This window comes from Protopterus annectens, chromosome 1.part0, assembly GCF_019279795.1.
Source record: "Protopterus annectens isolate FY-2018-M chromosome 1.part0, PAN1.0, whole genome shotgun sequence".
In the NCBI taxonomy this organism is placed as follows: Eukaryota; Metazoa; Chordata; order Ceratodontiformes; family Protopteridae; genus Protopterus; species Protopterus annectens.
In genome coordinates this window covers 687,507,925-687,528,705 of record NC_056725.1, presented here as the reverse complement: position 1 = coordinate 687,528,705, position 20,781 = coordinate 687,507,925, and the positions used below count along the sequence as shown (strand labels likewise).

The 20,781-nt window shown below is 36.4% G+C and overlaps 1 protein-coding gene across 1 annotated transcript in view; it reads left to right on the top strand.

Annotated features, from left to right (window-relative positions):
- Positions 1-20,781, top strand: part of LOC122793921 (latent-transforming growth factor beta-binding protein 4-like) — a 2,484,519-nt gene that overhangs the window by 1,633,500 nt on the left and 830,238 nt on the right. The gene's annotated exons all lie outside the window — the stretch shown is intronic.

Below are 20,781 nucleotides of genomic sequence, written 5' to 3'. Positions count from 1 at the left end.
AAAGATAATGAGCAAATTAGAAAATAAAGAATGGAAATAAGTTAAAAAACAAGAAGAAATATATGAAATTATTAATATGTATTATATTTATATAATAAAGAAGAAGTTAACAGAGAACAAATGTACAATGGGAAAAAATTAAACAAGGAAGATAATGAATATTTAGGGAGAAAAACATCACTGAATTGAATGAAATGTTGAACAATATTAATGTTAATTCAGCTACAGATTTGGACAGAATTGAATATACTAGTATAAATAAATATATGACTGGCAAAAATGGTGTTTACAGAAATAATGAATGAGTGGCTAGAAAAAGGAATTAAGTATAAAGAAGTTTGTACAGGTGTGATAAAATTATATTAAAAAAGGAGATAAAGATGAAATAAAAAATTGGAGAGCAATTACAGTGAATAACACAGACTATAACATTTTCATGAGAATAGTAACTAAAAGATTACAATATAAAATAGAAAGACTACTTGATCAGAATTTGTTTGGGAGAAAAGGAAAGGGGAGTCATGACCTATTGTGGATAATAAGGGAAGTAATTGATGATATTAATAAAAAGGCGGAAACAAAAATAATGATAGGGATGTTAATAAGGCATATGGTAATATTCAGTATAAAGTATTATGTGGTATTTTACAAGCATATAAGTGAAAAATATTACAAGTAATTAAATCAATATATGAAAAGATCTATGTGAGACTGAATGTAAATGGTTAAATTGGGGATAATTTGAAAATAAAGTGTGGCATAAAACAAGAATGTCCTGTAAGAAGTATGATATTTGCTATAACCATGAACATAGTAGCAATTGAAATTAATAAAATGTCAAGTAAGGGAGGATATAGAATAATGGATAAAATACAGCTGCCAATATTGTATGCTTACGCTGATGATATTGTAGTAATAGAAAAAAATAAAGCCTGGATGGAAAAACATTAATGGAAAATTAAGAACATGATTGAAGGAAATTGGTTTAAGTATAAGTAAAGAGAAAAGTAAAGGATTTGGGTATGAAGGTGTTATAGGAGGTGTGGAAAATAATGAGAAAATTATCGATATTATAGGAGTTGTATTTGGAAGTACAGAATACAGACATGAACAGTGGGATAAAATTATTAAAGAAATCAAAGACTTGATTACATTCTGGAAGATGTATAGGTTTTCATACAAGAAGAAAGTGCATTTAATAAACACCATAATAATAAGTAAAGTAGCTTATATAGCAAATGTTTACATGATGCCAATGAAACATGAAAAAGAAATTATGCAGAAAATCTTTTCATTTATTTGGGGGTCAAGACTGAACCTGGTTAAGAGGGGAATTTTGTATATGAAAGATGCACAAGGGAGATTGGGGTTGATTAATATGGTTGTGCATGCATCCTCTTTAAGTATGTATGACTTGATAGAAATAATAATGTATTGTAAATATAGAGAAATTTGGGAAGAAATAGGAATGAAAAAAGAAGTAAAAGTGGTTTTAATGAAGAAATGAAAGAATTTTACAGAAAATTGTATTGTGGAAATTAAAAAAGAATGTGATTGAAGAGAATAGAAAAGAATGGCATTTTAACATGATGATATCCTTTTATTCGGTGCATCCATGAAATAGAGATAGATAAAAAAGCAATAATGATGAGACTCAAAAATTATTTAAAAAAAATTAAATAATGCAATAATTTTTTGTGGAGGTTGTCCATAGGAAAATTGCCAGTGGGGCAAATATGCAATACAAGAGAAAAGTGGATAGAATATGTAATAAATGTAAACATTTGGAAACTACAGATGATGTTTTTTTTTTTTAATATGAAAGAATTCCAAAACTGTGGCAAGAAGTATGTTAACATGACTTGGTTAAAGCTTATTTAAATTTTGAAATGTTAAACATAGATGTGATAGAGTATCAGTTTTATAATGAAGCATAGCAAATGGACAGAATTGTATTTTATGTAACATGGGTCATACGAAATGAAAGACTTAATGAAATCAAATAAAATGGAAAATGGATTTTGATAAAAATACTGGACAAAATATGGTTTTGGTTGTGGGTTAAAAAATGGTGGGGAAAACTTAAAATAGGATTGTCACTGTATTGGTTAATGTTAAAATATGTAAATATTATAAATATGTAAAAATATGAATTGTATATATGTATACAAATACTCGTTTTAATAGGTGCCATGCAATCTTTTACACTCTCCTGAGGTTTGACATCTCAACCAAACAACAACACACTCAGGAGTGCCACACTCCTCTTATGTTGCACTGCAGTGTCAGGAATCCAATCCCCGGAGTGGGAAGAGAACCCCCAGCCTTTTTTTCCAGCACCAAAGGCAAGTGTGAGATTGCTGCCTGTTGGGTCACACTGCATAGTCCTATTATAACAGATAAGCAGCTAAAATGTTCTTAAGGTGTTATCTCACACCAGTGGTTCAGGCAAAAGAATGCAGATAATTTACATATGTTCTGGGGATGTAAGTGCATACAGAGGTATTGGGAGCATCTGACTCAGTGGCTGAATTGTATCTATGAAGTAGTTTGTTTTTAGACCAGAAATTCTAGATATTTTTGGGATTGTGCCAAAAATGAAACACCTGCTGTTACCAGTACTAAAAAGTTATTGAATTCTGGCTAGTGTAATCAAATTACTCTACACTGAAGAATCAAAGTCTGTGTTGTGACTTCTGTCAGGGAATGTTGACCAGCTAGTGCAAAAGCATTTAGGATACTCTGGGTATTTATTTAAGGATAATGTACAATGGGTAACCTTTCCAAGAGAAAGGACTATGCTTTTTATTATTTAAGAATCAAAAGGGGTGCTAGCTGTGGCAACATTTTATTGAATGTATTTATGATTTGAACTGTTTCCTGAGAGATGTTACATATCTACATAGCTGACTTTTGGTCACTTTTTGTTAATATGCTGTTGATTCATTTTATTGACTCAAGCTGAATTATATGTTTAATCATTCTAACTTGTTTTTATATTATTATTCATTTATTTATCTATTTATTTTGTCTGACTGGGTGTGAGAACTCGTCTTCAGTGGAGGCCGGGGAAGAAAAGCTCTATGAGACAATAATAACAACAATGGCATATACTGTGCAAGCTTTATATGAAAAGCACAATAATAATATAGCAAGATTATACTGGGTACATACTTTAATAAACATATTCTGACATTTTAATAAACATAATTTAATTAAAAAAGATCAAAAAGTATTTTACAGTTTCCCTATATAATTTATGCTAATTGCTCTTTTGATTACATTAACAGGGCTTGTTTTTCTGAGCCAGTTGTAAATATTTTATGTTAGTTTTCCTGGATTCATTCATGGTTGATGTCTATTCTGCATGTGTCTGTTGCTCAGGTTATGGCTAAGAAGGGACCTTAGAAAGGAAAGGCAATTTCCAAAGACACAATGGAAAGACAACTGTGTGGCTACCCAAGAATGCAACAAGTTCTAGAAAGTTTAGTATTTTTGCTTGTAAGTGTTTAAGTTGCTATTTTTATACCCAAGCAGACTTCAGAGAATTTTTCCTGAGGTAGATAACAATTGCTGGAAGCTAAAGGGAAAAAGAGAGAGGTAACTGCGAACATGTTTTTAAAAATGTAATGAGCTGGCAGATTTTAAAGAATCTCTACAGAGTACTTTGTCAGAAATTTTGGTGAGCGAATTTTTGTTAACTAAAGGAATGACTAGTGTTAGATGGGTTACAGGACTTGAATTGACTATACATAGTAAGGCCTTAATAAATGTAATACTATTGTCTGCCAAAAAAGCAAATGCTGCAGAATGGAAATCAAAATCTAAATTGGGGATAAAAGAAGTAGAGGTGGGATCTTTAGAAAAGGGAAGGAATAAATTGTATACAAGCTGTCCTCTTCCTGGAGAATATAGACATCTGTGCATTTACCAAGATTTGGTTTAAAGCCACAGAGAACTCTGACAGTGCAAGGCTATAATGCTTTCCAAACATCTAGAGCAGCTAATGTACAGGTAAGAGTCTAAAAGTGAAGGATTCTCAATTTATATCAGACACAAACATACCTCAAGGCTGTTCAAACACTTGAGCTTCTCCACATCCAACTTTAACTTAAGAAAAGTTTAATAGCATTTCCTGGCAAGCTATTGCTCCCACTCCATGAACTTGAAAGCTAACATCAAATACCTGAAAGAACCGGAGAAACTCCCCATTAAACCTAGCAAAACATTCATGGGTGACTTTAACTGGGAATCACACACAGCCTCAATTATGCATGCCCAAAGATTTCTGAACTTTAACAAAAACATCCCAGAACAGCTTGTCTGCATGTCCCCAAGGGGCACAAGTGAACTTGACTAGAGCTTACAAACATGTGAGTACAATGCACTCCCCCTAGTGTAAAGTCCGCAGTGTTCAGACAGGACCACAAAACTCTGTCCTTTGAATCTCAGCTAACCACGGAACATTTAAAAAATATTCCAAGGCTAACTACCTGTGACAGTCTAGCAAAATTTCATCCCTGACAAACCATGAGAACACAGCTATCAATGCAGAATTGTTCACAGAAACCCTGTACAAACATGTGAATAACTGCATAGAGGCAGCTGAACCTATCAGAAATAAACATAGGTCAACCTCCAGAAACAAGCCATCCTGGTAGAATCCCAGTATAAATAGATTGTTTAACAAAAGAAAGTCATGTCCAAAAACTTTAAGACCATTGCCCAGCAAGGTAAAATGTAGGCATAAACTCATATGTCACCTGATGGATAGCCAGCTGACTCAGTATAATGGTACAGAAGTTAGGACAGGGGAAATCCACCTCCACAAAGCTTCTAGTCATACTAGCACAGTCCCACATGGATTGGTGATGGGGCCTTTCCTTTGTGACATCTACATTTCTGAAGTCAAGGCAAGCATCAAGGGCCTCTGGCTCTCCAAGTTTGTATACGACTTCAAATTAGGCATGGTCTCTGAAACCTGTAAGGTACAGATACCCTTTAGGAGGGCCTGGTGAAAACAAACAACTGGTGATTTGCATGTACTAAAACTCAATACAAAAAATGCATAATAGTACCCTTTGAAAAGACAGCCACTCCTAGAAATTACCTCATAGATAATACAATCACTAAAAGTAGAGCCAGTGGTCAGTTTTGCTAATGCAGTCTGACAGTAACTAGAACTTTGACCACCATAATGTTTTCTGTGGTGAGAAATCATTTAATGTTGCACAATGTATAAGTATGCCCATGGCATCTAGGTCCAAAGATGTAATTTTTCTGCTGCACCTGGCTCTCATCAGACCGATTATCATGCACAACACATCCTTCAGAATGTACCTGACCAGGCACTTGCAACAGCTAAAGAAACCACAGAATGTCCTCACAAAAGGAATACAGGGAGTAAACAACATGTCCTTTTCAGAATGTTTTAAGCCCTATCAGTATACTCAATTTCCTACAACTGTTGCAAGGTAATCTATGTATATCCTACAAGCATCATCTGATCCTATATTGATAGATATGTTGCACAGCCAGAAAACATCAGTAAACACATTCAAAAGACATAAACCTCATCTCAACAGTAGGACATATTTGAGGACAGATATATATCTCAGAAGATTACTCCTTTTTTTAAAACAGGCTTTCTATCCATGTGATGCAAAGTTCATCCCTATCCCTATTCAAACATAAATTAGACCAATAGATGGGGATTCATAAATGTACCCCTTGTTTGGCATCTATGTCCCTAATGGAAAGGGTCAACCTCTGAAACCTTGAAGGCTACAAGCTTATATCTCAAGAATACAATTTTGGGGAGGTATTGACATATGTCGGCAATATTTTGGTAAATTTGGGGTAAGCTTGGTTAGTGTTAAAAGCTTTTGAGCTGATATCCTAGTAATTGCCTGTGAACCTATACAGAAAAAATGGAATTTGAGGGAACAATACATGAAGAATAATGTTCAGTAGGAGGACTGAGGTTTAAGAAAAGGCAGAGGGATTGAGCAATTTATATAATGCTGCAGTAATTGATAAATATATATACTGAAAGAAAGTAAGGATGAAAAGTGTTACAATGTTTTGATTTATTTTCTAATAATGTATCTGTACCTATGTCATTGTTTAAAATAAGATTTCATAAAGAGTTTAAAAAACAATCACAGAAAACATGTTAATAAATAAACATGGACTGCTATGCACATTGAATCTTTTATGGAATATGTATGTCTAGCTGTGTTTTAGCTGAAATGACCCCTGTTAAGGGTGGGCATGTTTATGTAATCACTTAAAAAGAATTTGATACTTTGATAGGTTTGTAGGTATTTATGAAGCAAACAGTCCAGAAGACCATTAAGGAGCCTACTTTCCCAAACTACCCAACAGCATCATGTCAACAGACTTGCTCAAAGTAATACAGTATGCAAAGGGAGGATAACATGCCTAAAAAGGCATAAAGTTTGTGTAAAGTTTCTCAATTCTTTAGGTTTTTATACACTCATCTCAAACCTGGCCCGGCAGCTATACAAGCAATTATCCCAATCCCAATCATACACTTCCCGGCAAGAATGGGAAAACAATCGATAAGTGTGGGAAAAACATCTATGCTTTGAACTTTGATTGTCAGAATTTTTAATAGTCAGGCTTATATGTTAAAGTTTATTCTGAATAATTGCTAAAGTATGAGGAATGTTTTGTCTGCAGTTTTTCTTGTGAGGAAAACATTTTCTTTAAATTGTTTAATTTCTTCCATTTTACAGGTCTCAACTCATTATATAGTGTGTGTGTGTGTGTGTGTGTGTGTGTGTGTGTGTGTGTGTGTGTGTGTGTGTGTGTGTGTGTGTGTGAGACTCATTCTACCACAGCTGACTCTTAACAGGGCTTTATAGCAGTTGATGTTTCTTTACCCATTTATGTCTTAATTACAGATGTAAGGAATTTAGTGAAGGATAAAATTAATTTTTTTAAAGATGATGGCAGATGAAGTCTGCAATGTCTGTTAGTTTCACTAAGTAAAGAACAGGAATACAGCTAGAAATATTTAAAAAACATTAGTTTGAACTGATCATCACTGACATTCATGCTAAAATTCTAAACAATGCATTTAACAATTTAAAGTTATTGCTCATTATTTTGTATCGACAGATATTAATGAGTGCCATGGGATTCCCCATCCCTGTACTAATGGAGCATGTGAAAACACACCAGGAAGTTTCCATTGTCAATGTAATTCAGGATTTCTGTTTGACTCACAAACGATAACCTGTGTTGGTAAGGAACTTGTCTTTGCACTAGGAAATTATATGATGTCAGAGTGGTTAGAAATATGTTCCATTAATCCAAGGGCTTTAATGGAACTGTGAAATACTTGTCAGTGACATGACTGTGATAGGAGGGTCAAAACTTGATAATATTATATTGAGTAGTTATAGTTTAGTCTGGGTACAGAATAAATATGACTGCATTTTGCTGTGAAATTAGCTCAGAGTGATGTTTGTTATGAATGTAAGTCTCACAGTAACTCAGTGTGAGTTCATCCTTGGCTGATATTTGAGAAGGAAGGTAGTCTGTAGGTTTTTGTGTTTTTTTTTTCAGACAAAGGTCACCTGTGTATATAACTGATTGTCTTGTATTTTGTACTGCATGCATAGTTAATTGCATTAATGTGAGTACAAGTCCGGCTTAATTTTTTTTGAGTGCACACAAGAGTAGATTGCCACAGACTGAAACCCAACATAGTTGCCTAAGAATCACATTGTTAATTCAAGTGCTTCAACATAAAGACTGCACGCATTTATGAAGCAATATAAAGCCAAAGACCTAAAACAGTAAACAAATATATAAATAAAAGTGAAGATGCAATTCTAAAAAAAATGAAAACTTGAAACTTTAATCAGGGATTTAAATAAGCCTTCTTAAAAAGGATTTATTTTAGTCACACACTATATGAAACTTAGATTCCTAAAGCTGGAAAGGCAGACAGGTCAACATGGTAAGCACAAAGTAAGTAAAAGAACATTTAGATGTTTCTGTAGTGGTATTCGTAGAACCAGTAGCAGCCACCTCTGCTAGACTGGAGTAGGTTAGATGAAGCACAAGGAATTAAAATCTACTTCATGTAGACAGGAATCAGATTGAAAGCTAGCTCTTTGGTGGAGAAGGATGGAGTCTGGACTGCAACTCTGGAGATCTGGGTTTAGCTAGACAACCAACCCATTGCTATGGCAGTCAGACAGGGAGGCTAGGAGTGGGCAGCTGATGTTAGCTGACCCATTAATGTTAACTTGTAAATGTGCTTTGGTAGGTGGAGATGGTTGCTGGTGCAAGTCCCATCAGGGTTGTATGCTTTAGTCTGTCAGCTGGTGAAGAGGATTAAGGCTATGATGAGTTGTTAATGAACTACTTTCTGGGGTTCAGGGTTTGATACCCTCAGCCTGCATTAACAGTTGCTTGACTTTGAACATGTCACTTAATCAAACAGTGCTTTGGGACAATTAGAAACTTGTGTTAGGCTCATTAATGGTCTCCTAGACTGTCTGCCTAGTATGAAGCTGCAACCTAAGACTCAGGTAAAAGTTGCCAAGACACACCGTCTGGGCACTGAATAGTGGAGAATAAGCAACAGAAATGGCAGATTACTGATCACCGAGGCTTTCTAAGCTGTGTGGATTGTATTGATTATTCTAATATGGCAGACCCTACCCTGGCAGGGTGCATACCAGTTGCTTTGGGGATGGATATGTGATGTAACAAAGTAATCCTAGCTAGATGACTGTAGTGGATATGCATTTCCTGAATCTTGGCCCCATGCTCTAGGTAGGATGGGGTAATGGGAGGTGAAATAATTCATTTTGGGATATACAGGGTTACATGGACAGGACTGGTTGGGAGCTAACAAGGTGCAGAAAGGCACCTGGATCTTGGTTGTGAAAAGGCTCGATATGTAATTACCAATATTGTAAATGTTAGGGAGTAGCTTCCCTGCAACAAAGATTATACTCCCTGATGTTAGCATTCAGAAAGCTATCAGATGTTTAGAAAAGAGGGTACAAGGGCACATTAGGAAGATTAATAACATGTTTTCTCTAAGTTTAGTGGCATTACAAAGTGCAGGGAGGAGACAGAATAAGTAGCAATGACTTGAGAACACTTAAGCAAGTACTTACACTGCCATTACATCTATTATTCACTAGGTCATATAAATATGGGGAGATTCCTTGAGATTGGAGATATGCACTTATTAAACCTGTCTTTAAGGGAAAGGGGAGTAGGAGAAACCCAAAATCATACAGACCCTTAAGTCTACTTTCATGTTGTATAAAATAATGGAGAAGGTAATACTGAATAAGTTATTGTCAGAAATGGATAGGTTGGGACTTGAAACCATATATCAGCATGCATATGTTGAAAATAGATCTATTACCACCTGTAACATGATGCTCTATAACAATATAATAACAGCTATGAATGAAAAATTGTGCTGTGATGTGATTTATATAGATTTAAGTTCAGCATTTAACAGGGTCATGCACAAAACACTGATCAATAAATTAGTACAACTAGGTATTGATGTACTGTTGATAAGATGGATAGCGGTATGGCTTACAAATAGAACATGGCAAGTATCACACACCAACTGGACAGGTGAAATCCTTGGTTACAGTCAAGGTGTCCCACAGGGCTCTGTACTAGGCCCTTACTTGTTTAGATTGTATCTTTCAGACCTTACTTTTTCATCTGAGGTATTCTACAGTCTATATGCCGATGACCTGAAATTGGGTAAACTGATTACATGTGTTGCAGATAAGGCATGTCTGCAAAATACGTTGACTAAGTTGACCATTTGGGAACAGGAGAATAATATGTTGATAAATACATCAAAAACTAAGCATATGAGATTTGGGAGACATAAACCAAAAGGTGAATATTTAATACAGCACACAGTGATTGAAACTGTAGACTCATTTAATTACCTGGGTATATGAGTAGATTCAGCTTTGAGTTTTTCTAATCATATCAACCAATTGGCTAATGATAGTTATATAACTATAGGTTATATAAAATATTTATAAAGTCTAGGAAATCAAACATAATAAAGTCATTGTTTGTTAGTTACATTAGACCCAGACTTGAGTATGGAATAACAATATGGAAACCCCACAGGAAAACAATCATGAATAAACTGGAAAGAGTACAGCGGAAATATACTAAGGGCATCCATGAATGGGAAAATCTAAGTTATTATGAAAGACTAAAATATCTGAACTTGTACAGTGTCTCTTACAGATATTTAAGAGGAGATCTTATTCAGGTATATAGGGCATTTAGGGACAACTACCTTTGGGAATGTTTGGGGTTATCAAAAATACTAGAGAATCGTCAGATAACCTATGTAGAAGATTCTATAGGAATGAGAAGTGTACTAATTGGTTCTCTGACAGAGTAGCTGATGCTTGGAACAGACTACCAAATTTTATTAAAACAAGCACTAGTTTAGATATTTTTAAGAACAGCCTGGACATTTGGTTTGGGAACAAGTGTTTTGGTATATTGGTAAGCTAGAAGGGCTTTAATGCCCATGCTTGAAACATTTGTATGTATGTATGTATGTTTTACATGTTGCAGGAAGTCAAGCAGAAGACAGAAGCAAATTAAAATATATTATATTATTTACATGAAAATGTAATGATGGATGAAACATTGATCATTTTTTTTTTCACTGAAATAAGAAGCAAGGTATATTGTGAAGTATGCTATGTTTCTTTGAAATGATTTAATCAAACGTAAAATCCTGTTGTTGGAGGTTAATTGTTGTTTGAATGGTATTTAAATTTAGTGGCTTTTTGTTGTATAACTCTTTGAAGGCTGTGTGCCAAGGAGTCAGAGTACAGAAATGAACCTGTTCGTGAACAGACACCTAGTTTTTATTCTTTTTATAATGTAATAAGCATTATTTGATTGTTTTAGTTTACCTTTTGGTGAATATTTAATATAAATAAAGCACTGCCATCTTTTGTAAAAGATTATACTTCTACCTAGGAGGAGTGAGATTTAAGGGAAAGCAGTTCTTATAAGGAAAGGAAACATTGTAATGTATAATGTATGTAAATAGAAAAATGTTAATATAGTTTATTTGCTTTTCTATTAACATATGTGTGCCTATGTCTTGTGATAATTCCATAAAAAGTTTTTTTTTAATACACTTCCATCTTGAGAAGATGGGTTGATGAAAATAACCTTAATGAACAAATTGTTGGAAAAAATGCATCTCCCTAGGAGAGTGAAGAAACTGGTACCATTAGTTTAGGTAGCATTTCACTAATCTAAGTGGGTTGAGATCCAAGCATATACTGTCATTTGAAAGTTACATAAATATAGCATTTTTTTCCCCAAAAGATTCTCCTAAAACAGAAACACAAAGACTTTATAAAAGACAAAAGCTCAACTTTATGGGCTGACATATTATCTAAGAACCTGTCCAGATCTCATATCTGTGAAACAAAGTCCATTTTGTTCTTGCCATAATACATCATACAAGATTTTCCCAGCCTGAGATGCCAAAAGGCAACATGCAGTATCATAGTTTATATTTTAAACAAGGTAAATCTGAGGTAGTTTATCATTTTAGGATGGAATTTAACCCTTCCTCCATGATTCTAAAGCAGACATTTATTCTTAAAAAAAGAAGAGATGAAGTTGGATGTCATCAGCATAACAATAATACTGCAAACTTTCACTTGAATGACCTCTCTAAATGGAAGCATGTAAACCCTGTACATCAAAAGTCAGCCATTTTGAGGACTGCATCTAAGCATATGGGAGAAATAAGAATACAAACCATTTACAACCCACTGAGTGGTGCCAGGAAGCAACAGAAAACCCATATGCAGATTGTGTATGCATGATCACAGCTGACATATAGGTGATTGATCAAAATTCCATTCTCTTTTTGTCAGATTGGCTGAGTTAAAATGCAAGATCAGTATGGAATGCATTCAGTAATCTATCTCATCACAGGAAGATCATTAGCAACTCTTAAAGTGATGTCAGTGCTGGATTTAACAAGGCTCTAAATACCATGAGTGGGTATATGTGAAAAGAGCTGAGCAAAGATCACAGGGGTTGGAGACTGGGTGGTAATTCTCAGGAGTGGTAATTTTCCACATTATGTGACATAAAAGATTGTTTTCTTTTTTAAGGATGGAGATTGTTTATAGGGACAGCACAGTGGCAGAGTAACACTGTCACCTCAAAGCAAGAGGCTCCCTGGTTTGGATCTCAGTTGGGTTGCCTTCTGTGCAGAGCCTGCATGCCATCTCTATGTTTGTGTGGGATTTCTCCATTTACTCTGGTTACCCACAAAGTCTGGCAATTAGTGAAGAGGATTAAGGCTATGAACTGTTAGTCAGCTGCTTCCTGCAGTCCACGGTCTGAGTCTCTCCATTTCCATCTGCTTACTGTGTGACTGTCTGCAAGTCACTTAAGTGGACAATGCTCTGGAGCAATTGGGAAATCTGCTCCTATTCTTCCAGAACCTTGATCTGCTGTTGTGACCCATGTTTTTATTCCTTCCTCCCTCGTAACTCCAAATTCATATCTTCCATCTTTGGGCTAACATTCTATGTATATCTGTACCATCAACAAAATTTCTTCTTTCTCCTCTTCTCTCCCCTCTCCCATCCTGTCTTCCTCTCTGCTTTCATCCATATGTTGCAGATCATTTTAAGCCCAACCAGTTTCCATTTTTTGTTCTCAAATAATCCTATCCCATTTGGTCAAGACTGGCTTTGCCCATCCAAAGGTCAGTAATTATATATTGCCCCTAATGAGAATAACTGGGATCTATACCATAGATATTTGAGGGGACCCAGTCCTGGGGTAAATTTTCTCGTTCCCATCCATAGATCTAAGATTTACTTGAATATAGACATGGATAAACTTTGATTTTGGTGGATGTAGAGTCTGTTCCAGAGCAGTGGTATCTTTTGCGATGTACCTTCCCTCCAAATAATTTTGTTGATGTTGCAGAAGAGGTATTTCTGATGCCATTTGACTTACTGATGTGTGGTCAATCCATCAAAATTGAGTCATAGGATACCTTGTATGCCAGAAACAGGTCACCTCAACACTTTGTAGGATACCGAGTAAAGTGATAGGATTTGAGTCAGTCCATGTAGGACATGTTGTTTAGGCCCTGTATCCTTTTACTAAGGTATGATGTTCCAGTTGTTGCATATGTCTGGACAAACACATGCCAAAGGGGGCATTATACTCAAATACTGGCCTAAGGACAGCTGAGTAGAGAGGTACAATGACATCCTAGATGGGAAGGGAAGAACAATCCTATTGTTTATAAGCTGTGTAATAAACAGAAGTTGTTTCTTACAGCACTGGACAGATAAGTTCCCAAATCCCAAATGACTGTGTGAACTTTTAATTTCTAAACACTTGAAGGCACTAGCAGAGCTGGGGAACACAATAATATGCCATTTATACCAAAATCAATAAAAAATGTTTTATTCAGCACCACATTTTAAAATAAAGGAACAAAACAATAACATTAAGCGCTTTCATGTCTGCTTATGCAGAGACTTCTTCAGAATACCTTATCAAACAATTCAATTACTTTTATACAGTTATACAAATTAGAGAATTTGTGGGCGAGAAACCCATTATTGTTTATAGAAGGGGTAAATGCCCGAAAAACATTTTAGAAACAACTTTTAAGGGACCACTTAATGAGACAGAGATGCTGACTCTTTGTCAGGGTCATGGAGGTAATGGGGAATGTAATAACAAACCCCGAAAGCAATAAAGGTCAGTGAATTTCTTCCATAGTTTACAGAGGGTGACGATTTTGATAGTTTAATTTATGTATTTGAAAGGGATTACTGTCATGAATGCGACATTCACAAGCATGAACGGTGATATTACCGATGCATATCCTCCATGCATATTAAATGGGTCACCTGGTGGACGCTACAACATCAACATTTTATCGATATTAAAATCAAAAGCTTCCATTGCCAACCATGCTTCGCATGTCCCTGCCTTGTTGATGATCTTATGAACTGCTGTACAACTGAACAGCGACATTCTGACTGTTGCTTCTATCATGTTCGAGGAGGTGGCTATCATTCAGCAGACTTTCTGCCTTTTGATTGTAAACCATTTGAAAGGGTATGTAAACAGTATAATGTTAACCAAGAGCTCTAGGTATGGTTCCTGACCTTCTTACTCCATGGTAAAGCTGTAACGTCTGTTTCTAAATTGTTTGATACTGATTGCTTAAACTATAATAAAGTTAAACAAAGCTTACTGGCATGTTTTAACTTAACATAACTTAACACCTGAAGCTTGCAGAAAAAAAGTTTCATGTGCATAGACACAAGGCAGATGAAAGTATGTGTGATTATATTGCTGAGTTAAGCACTTATTTTCATAGGTGGGTGAGTGGGTGTCAGGTCACCACTTTTGAAGGGCTGGCAGACCTTTTGGTAGGGGAACAAGCCTTTAGTACTTTGCCTGAGACCATGAGAATCTGGTTGGCAGACCAAGAGTGTAACAATGCAGATGAACTAGGGAAAAAAGAGGATCTTTACTTAGCAAGCAGGGCATCACTGCACAAGAAGTAGATACCCAACACTGTGCATGATTATAGGGGAACCCATGGTGGGCTTAACCCAACAGAGTACACCAGTAACAGGGGAAGTCACTAGTTCAGGTACATGGCCAGGACCAAGGGTTAAATGTTTTAAATGTAACCAGACAGGCCATGTAGCATACAGATGTCCACTGAGGCAAGGTGGGGAACAAAAGGTAAAGGAGCCAGCAAGTGGGAATAACAACATGGCAGTGGCAGGTTGTCTGTAGACAACAGGGGTACCAAATTATCACCAAAGTTTGCATCCTGTCTTAGTGGATGGAAGACAGGCCACTACTAAGATAGACACAGTCACTGACATAATCATTGTGAAGCCTACAGTGGTTAAAGAGGAGCAGTACTTGCTTGGGCATTCAGAGATTTAGGAGGGACCCTTCTAAATACCTTTGGTCAGGGTTCTCCTTGAATGGGAGGTTGGAAAAGGAAGCAAGCAGATAAGTGTGTTTGAGGTTATCCCTGCAGATGTCTTGATAGGGAATGATTTTGATAATGCAGTACTGTGTGTGCATGCAGTTACATGCAGTCAGGCTTGGAGACAAGCATGTGGCTCAGGTAGCCTGGGGGAGACCAAGATAGACCCCATACCTTAAGCTGGGGCTAGTGAAGTGGCTATTTCAGGGAGGGAGCTACCCTGTAACAATGAGCCTGAAAGTGTGCCACAGATGCTGGTAGGTACTAATGTTCCAGGAGACAGGGTGACTTCAAGGGCAGAGGTGATTACTAGTGCCCAGGCTGACAGTGAGGCATCGCTGTCAGAAGAGATTGGGCTTCTGGTGGAAAGGGAGCTGGGAAGGGTTACAGAGATTGGACTGAGACAGGCTGTGCTTTTGGACCATATATTATAAAACTTGAGGGAGGTAGCTAAGGAGACACCTGATTCTCAAGGAATTGGGAGACTGTATAGACAGTAGACCCCTGAGGGAGGGCTAGAGGGCGAGGTAATACAGCAGTTGGTAGTGCCCAGAGCCTACTGTCTGGTATTTTAGCCATAGCCCATGACATTCCTTTTGCAGGTCATGTGGAGATAAAGCATACAAAGAGACATATTATGCAGAACTTTTATTTGCCTGGGATTGCAAGGGATAGAACAGGATACTGCAGGACCTGTGGCAGTGCCAATGGTAGGCAAGACAGGAGACAAGGTCATGGTTCCTTTGATGCCTTTGCCTGTGATTGAAGATACATTTTAGAGCATAGCTATGGATATTGTGAGGTCTCTGAGTACCTCAAGTTCCACATGGAAGAAGTATATCCTGGTGGTGAAAGATTATGCTAATAGATACCTGGAGGCAGTGGCTCTGTCATTTACAGAGGCAAAGAAGGTGGAAAATGCTTTGTTAGCAATTTTCAGCAGGGTAGGTTTCCCAAGAGAAATACTGACTGACAGACATGCCAATTTCATGTCAGACCTGCTGGCTTGCCTGCGGAATCACTGTGGGTTAAAGCACCTAAAAACCATCCCCTACCACCCCCAGACTGGTCTTATGGAGAGGTTAAACTCTACAATAAAGACCATGAAACTGGTGTTTGCAGACCAATTTAAGAGAGAGTGGGACAAATATTTGCCCCATCTGCTGTTTGCATACAGAGAGGTTCCCAGGAATCCATAGGTATTTCACCCTTTGGTTTGCTGTATGGGCATATGATGATGGGGCCTTTAGATTTGATTTGTGATGAGTGGGAGAAAGAGTGTGAATCCCACAAGGAGTATGTTGTGACATATGTCCTAAACTTCAGGACAAGGCTTAGGGAGCTCATGGGCTTGGTCCAGGAGAACTTGGTAGGAGCCCAACAGCAGAAAAAGGTCTGGTATAATAGGAATGCATGAGCTCAAGAGTATGCTGTGGGATGGGAGGTTATGTGCTCATTCCTGTCAGAGACAATAAGCTGCAGGCAGCTCGACAAGGACCTTTCAAAGTGGTAAGGAAGGTCAGTGATGTTAATTACATGGTAAACCTACTAGACAGGAGGCAAGGGGCACAGACTGTACCATGTTAACATGATGAAGCCTTACCATGATAGGGAGGGCCTGGCACTGAGTATTTTCAGTGGATTGTAGGAGGAGTTTTAGGGGGATCGAGTGATCACAGAGCTGACAAGGAAAAACAAGCCAGATAGGGCAGTGTGGAGCCCAGCCTGCGAGCAGGCATTCCAAAAGTTTAAAGGGGCTTTGGGAGGACCCCCGGTGTTAGCCAGTCCATATTTCAGCAAAGAATTTATTGCACAGGTGGATGCTTCAAACCATGGGGTGGTGGATGTACTCAGCCAGGTTTCCTCAGAAAGAGAAGGGCGCCTAGTTGTATATCTCAGCCATAGACTTCAACCCAGGGAGGAGTGTTATACAGCTGTAAAATGTCATGCTATAGTATGGGCACTGCAGAAACTTCAGTCCTATCTATATGGAAGGAAATTCCCTATGGTTAACATGGCTACATCGAGGCAGCCAGCAAAATGCCAAGTTATTAAGGTGTAGCCTATGGTTGCAGGCATATGACATGACAGTATGGCACCACAGTGTGGTCGGCAATGCCAGTGCAGATGGGGTCTCAAGATAGGGTATGAGTTAAGGTGTTCCCAGATAGGCCCATTTTTCTCAAGCAATGTTTTCCAGGGTCACTTGAAAATCTAGCTTGAATTTTTAAAGGCGGGGGTGAGATGTTATGAGAAAGTGCCATTTGTGCCAGGGAAAGTAGGCAGTACATGTGTAACATATGCCAGCATAGCTAGCTAGAGTTTTGTAAAGAATTGTATGTTTTTTTGAAAATCACACTGATTTGTACAGATGTTTGAGGTGAAAATATATTTGTAAAGTTACCTGTGTTAAAAATGCATCAACAGTAGGTACTGCTAGACAGAAAGAATGTATGCATGAATATTAGGTTATATTGTTGTATCTGATACCACATGACACACATGGAAAGGTACCTTGTTTAAATCCATAACTATATTAAGATTTATTTGTAACTTGGGGTGCTTGTAAAAACTGTGTACTAACATAACACTTATGCTAAGTCCCTGTCTTAATAGAGTTTTGGGGCTACCATGTAATCTCTTGTTATCCTTAACTAAAAATTTCCAATAACATTTAATCAATTTGATTAATTTATCTGTAAACATATTACATGTAGTGATGAAATATATCTTTTGATAAAAGTTACATAAATCCTGCCTAACATTACATTTATTTTTTTCTATGTTTAATAATCAATCTTCAGCACTGTACTGTTCATTTACAGTACCCTAAAAATCAGTTTGTTCACTACAGAGTTTGCATTGCCTCAAAAATTCACCATAAGGCAATGATGTCAATAAATGTGGATTGTTGCAACTTTTATCATATTAATACTGACCATTCAAAGTGGTCTTTCACTAGATAACAGTTCTAATTTTAGCATTATCTAACCCATATAACTCCAAAGTTAGAAAAGTAACACTAGTACTTATTTGGCCAACCTCAAAAAAACAAAGCCAAATCTGTTTCTTGTAAATATGAATTAAATTACTCCACACTGTTTTTACCATCCCTACTAATAAATGCAAATCATTAATAGCTGTAAAATATATAATAACTTGTTTCTTCAAAAATATATATTCATACATATATTTCACGTCAATCAATTCCATTACTTAATTAGCATAAGATGCCCCCATAACAGTACCTTTAATTTAATGTAACAATTCTGCATTAAAAGTGAAATAATTGCCAGTTAAAAATAAACTAAACCAATAACATAACAAGTGGAGGAGTTATCCCCCAAACAATAATTTAATGACCCTCTACCATAAGTGTGATTAATAATAGTATATAAACTTTTAATGTTTAATGTTATTTAATAGATATCTTTATACCAAGCAAGAATCCCTTATTCTATCCAAAAAGTCTCCCTTATCTGCAAAGTAAGATGGCAACTTAATTTTTATCAAAGTCACTCCAATTAAAAATAACGTAACCAATAACCTTTTTCAAACAATGTATTAATGTTTGACATAAGTCGTTTGTATATAGCTCTTTTAACTCTACTGTACATGTTCAGGATGTAAGCAACACATATGTAAATATTGTATGTAATGTAAAACTACAGTAGTATAGCCCTTATCTGATGGTTAAAATAAAATGATCTTACTGAACTCATTGAGGGCATTCCATTCTGCTTTAGTCAAATTATAAGCAGAGTTTTTTTTTCTGCAATTTAAATTCTGAAAAGATATCAGCAGCAAAATTCGGGTCAATATCATTTTGTTGAATAGTCTATTTACTGAATCACTGTTCATCAAACTCACTTAAGCGAAAACGTATTTCAGCAAATGACCATTCTAGTGCAAATTCTCCAAGGGAAAGAAATTAGTGGGCAAAATACCGAATGTAACAAACACTACACAATTAAAAACTCAGCAATGTGGGGGACTTTTCCCCCACACTCCTCTAACTAAATATACCAACTGCAAGACTGCCCTACAGTGGGGAAAATTGCAAATTCCCGATGATTGCCAAGTACTTCCTTTCCCTGAGAAAAAATTTGCTGAAAAGATCATTTGCTGAAATGAGCAGTCGCGTAAGTGAGTTTGGTGAATAGTGAGTGATTCAATGTAAAGGCTATTTGACAAAGTGATGCAGACCCACAAAATTCTCCATATTAGAAAATTGTTCAACACATTCATTACAAAATGGAGTTATGACATAACTATCACACTTAATTTTGGAAGTATTAAATAAACAATAAGCATTAACCTGTTCTTGGTCTGAAACACAGGAATAAAGCTATCATCAGAAACATCTTGTTCACAATTAATTTCACTATTATGATTATCCAGATCATAATGATAATAATTAGTACGTGAAAAGTAATAAAGCAAATATAGTTTCTGTACCAATCTAAAAGTTTAAATCTTAAGTAAGTGTAAATGAAGTTTGTTGTTTCACTTGTAGGTCAAAAATAGAAGGTAAAAGGGGGGAAACAGCAGTACCCACAACAAACTGTACCGTATTGCCACCTTCTTTGTTTATTTTGTTATTGTTGTTCCTTAGTGCATTACAGCCATTTCCATTAATCCCCCTCTTCCTGTTGTAGTCGGAATGCTGATTTTCTCTCCTGTAGTCACCATACCTCTATGATTCAATTCCTCTGCTTCCGTGGCGTTCATTATTACCTTCATTATCCAAATCTACTACCATCTGAAAAGGCAGGCGTAGACTGTTGCTGCTTTTTATTATTTATGTGGTGACATCATTTTCTGTATTCTGGTTTGTTGACATTTTGAACTTACACAGAAATCTTTTACCATTATTATTATCTCAAATCTTGTTGTAATTTATTCTCTTTCCTGTTAATTCAGTAGTTTTTAGTTGATCATTTATGAGAGACAACATGTTATCACTATGTGAAGAATTAATCTGGTATTTAATTCAGTATGTACAAGTCAAATTTTTTCTTTGATCTTCTTCTGTTTGCAAAAATCTCACTCAATCAGTGCACTAACACATGCAGAAGCATAAAGGTGGGCTGATTGACATATCTTATCACAATCTGAGGTATCAAAAGGGGTAATAGGACTCTTGAAGACATTTAAACCCCTAGGTTCAATCTCTAATTCCAAATATTCCAAGCACAGCACAGTGATGCAGCAGTAGCGTTGTGGCCTCACAGCAAGAGTTTCTCCAGTTCGATTCTCGGCTGGAGTGCCTTGTGTGTGGAGTCTGCATGTCCTCCCTGTATTCATGTGGGTTTCCTCCCATGTTACAAAGACATGCATCTGGAACATTTCTCCACAGGCCTCTGCTGAAAGTTGGACTTTCTCGATAAAGAAATGTTAAATAAAATAAAAAAATATATATTTTTTTTCAAGCTCAAGATATTAAAATGAAAAACAAAGAATATAGGTAAACATCGAACCATGGCTGGATAAAATAAAACTGGACTTTAATCAGGTATGAAATACAGTACAAATAAAGCAGAGGTAAGCATTTTCACAATAACGATCACTTCCTCATACCATAAAAACATGTAAAACAATTCTATTTATAGAACAAATCTTACATTTCATAAAATACAATCAGCTTGTCATACTCACTGCTAAGACTAGAGCAACCAGTAACAGTAAGGTTAATAAAATAAGAA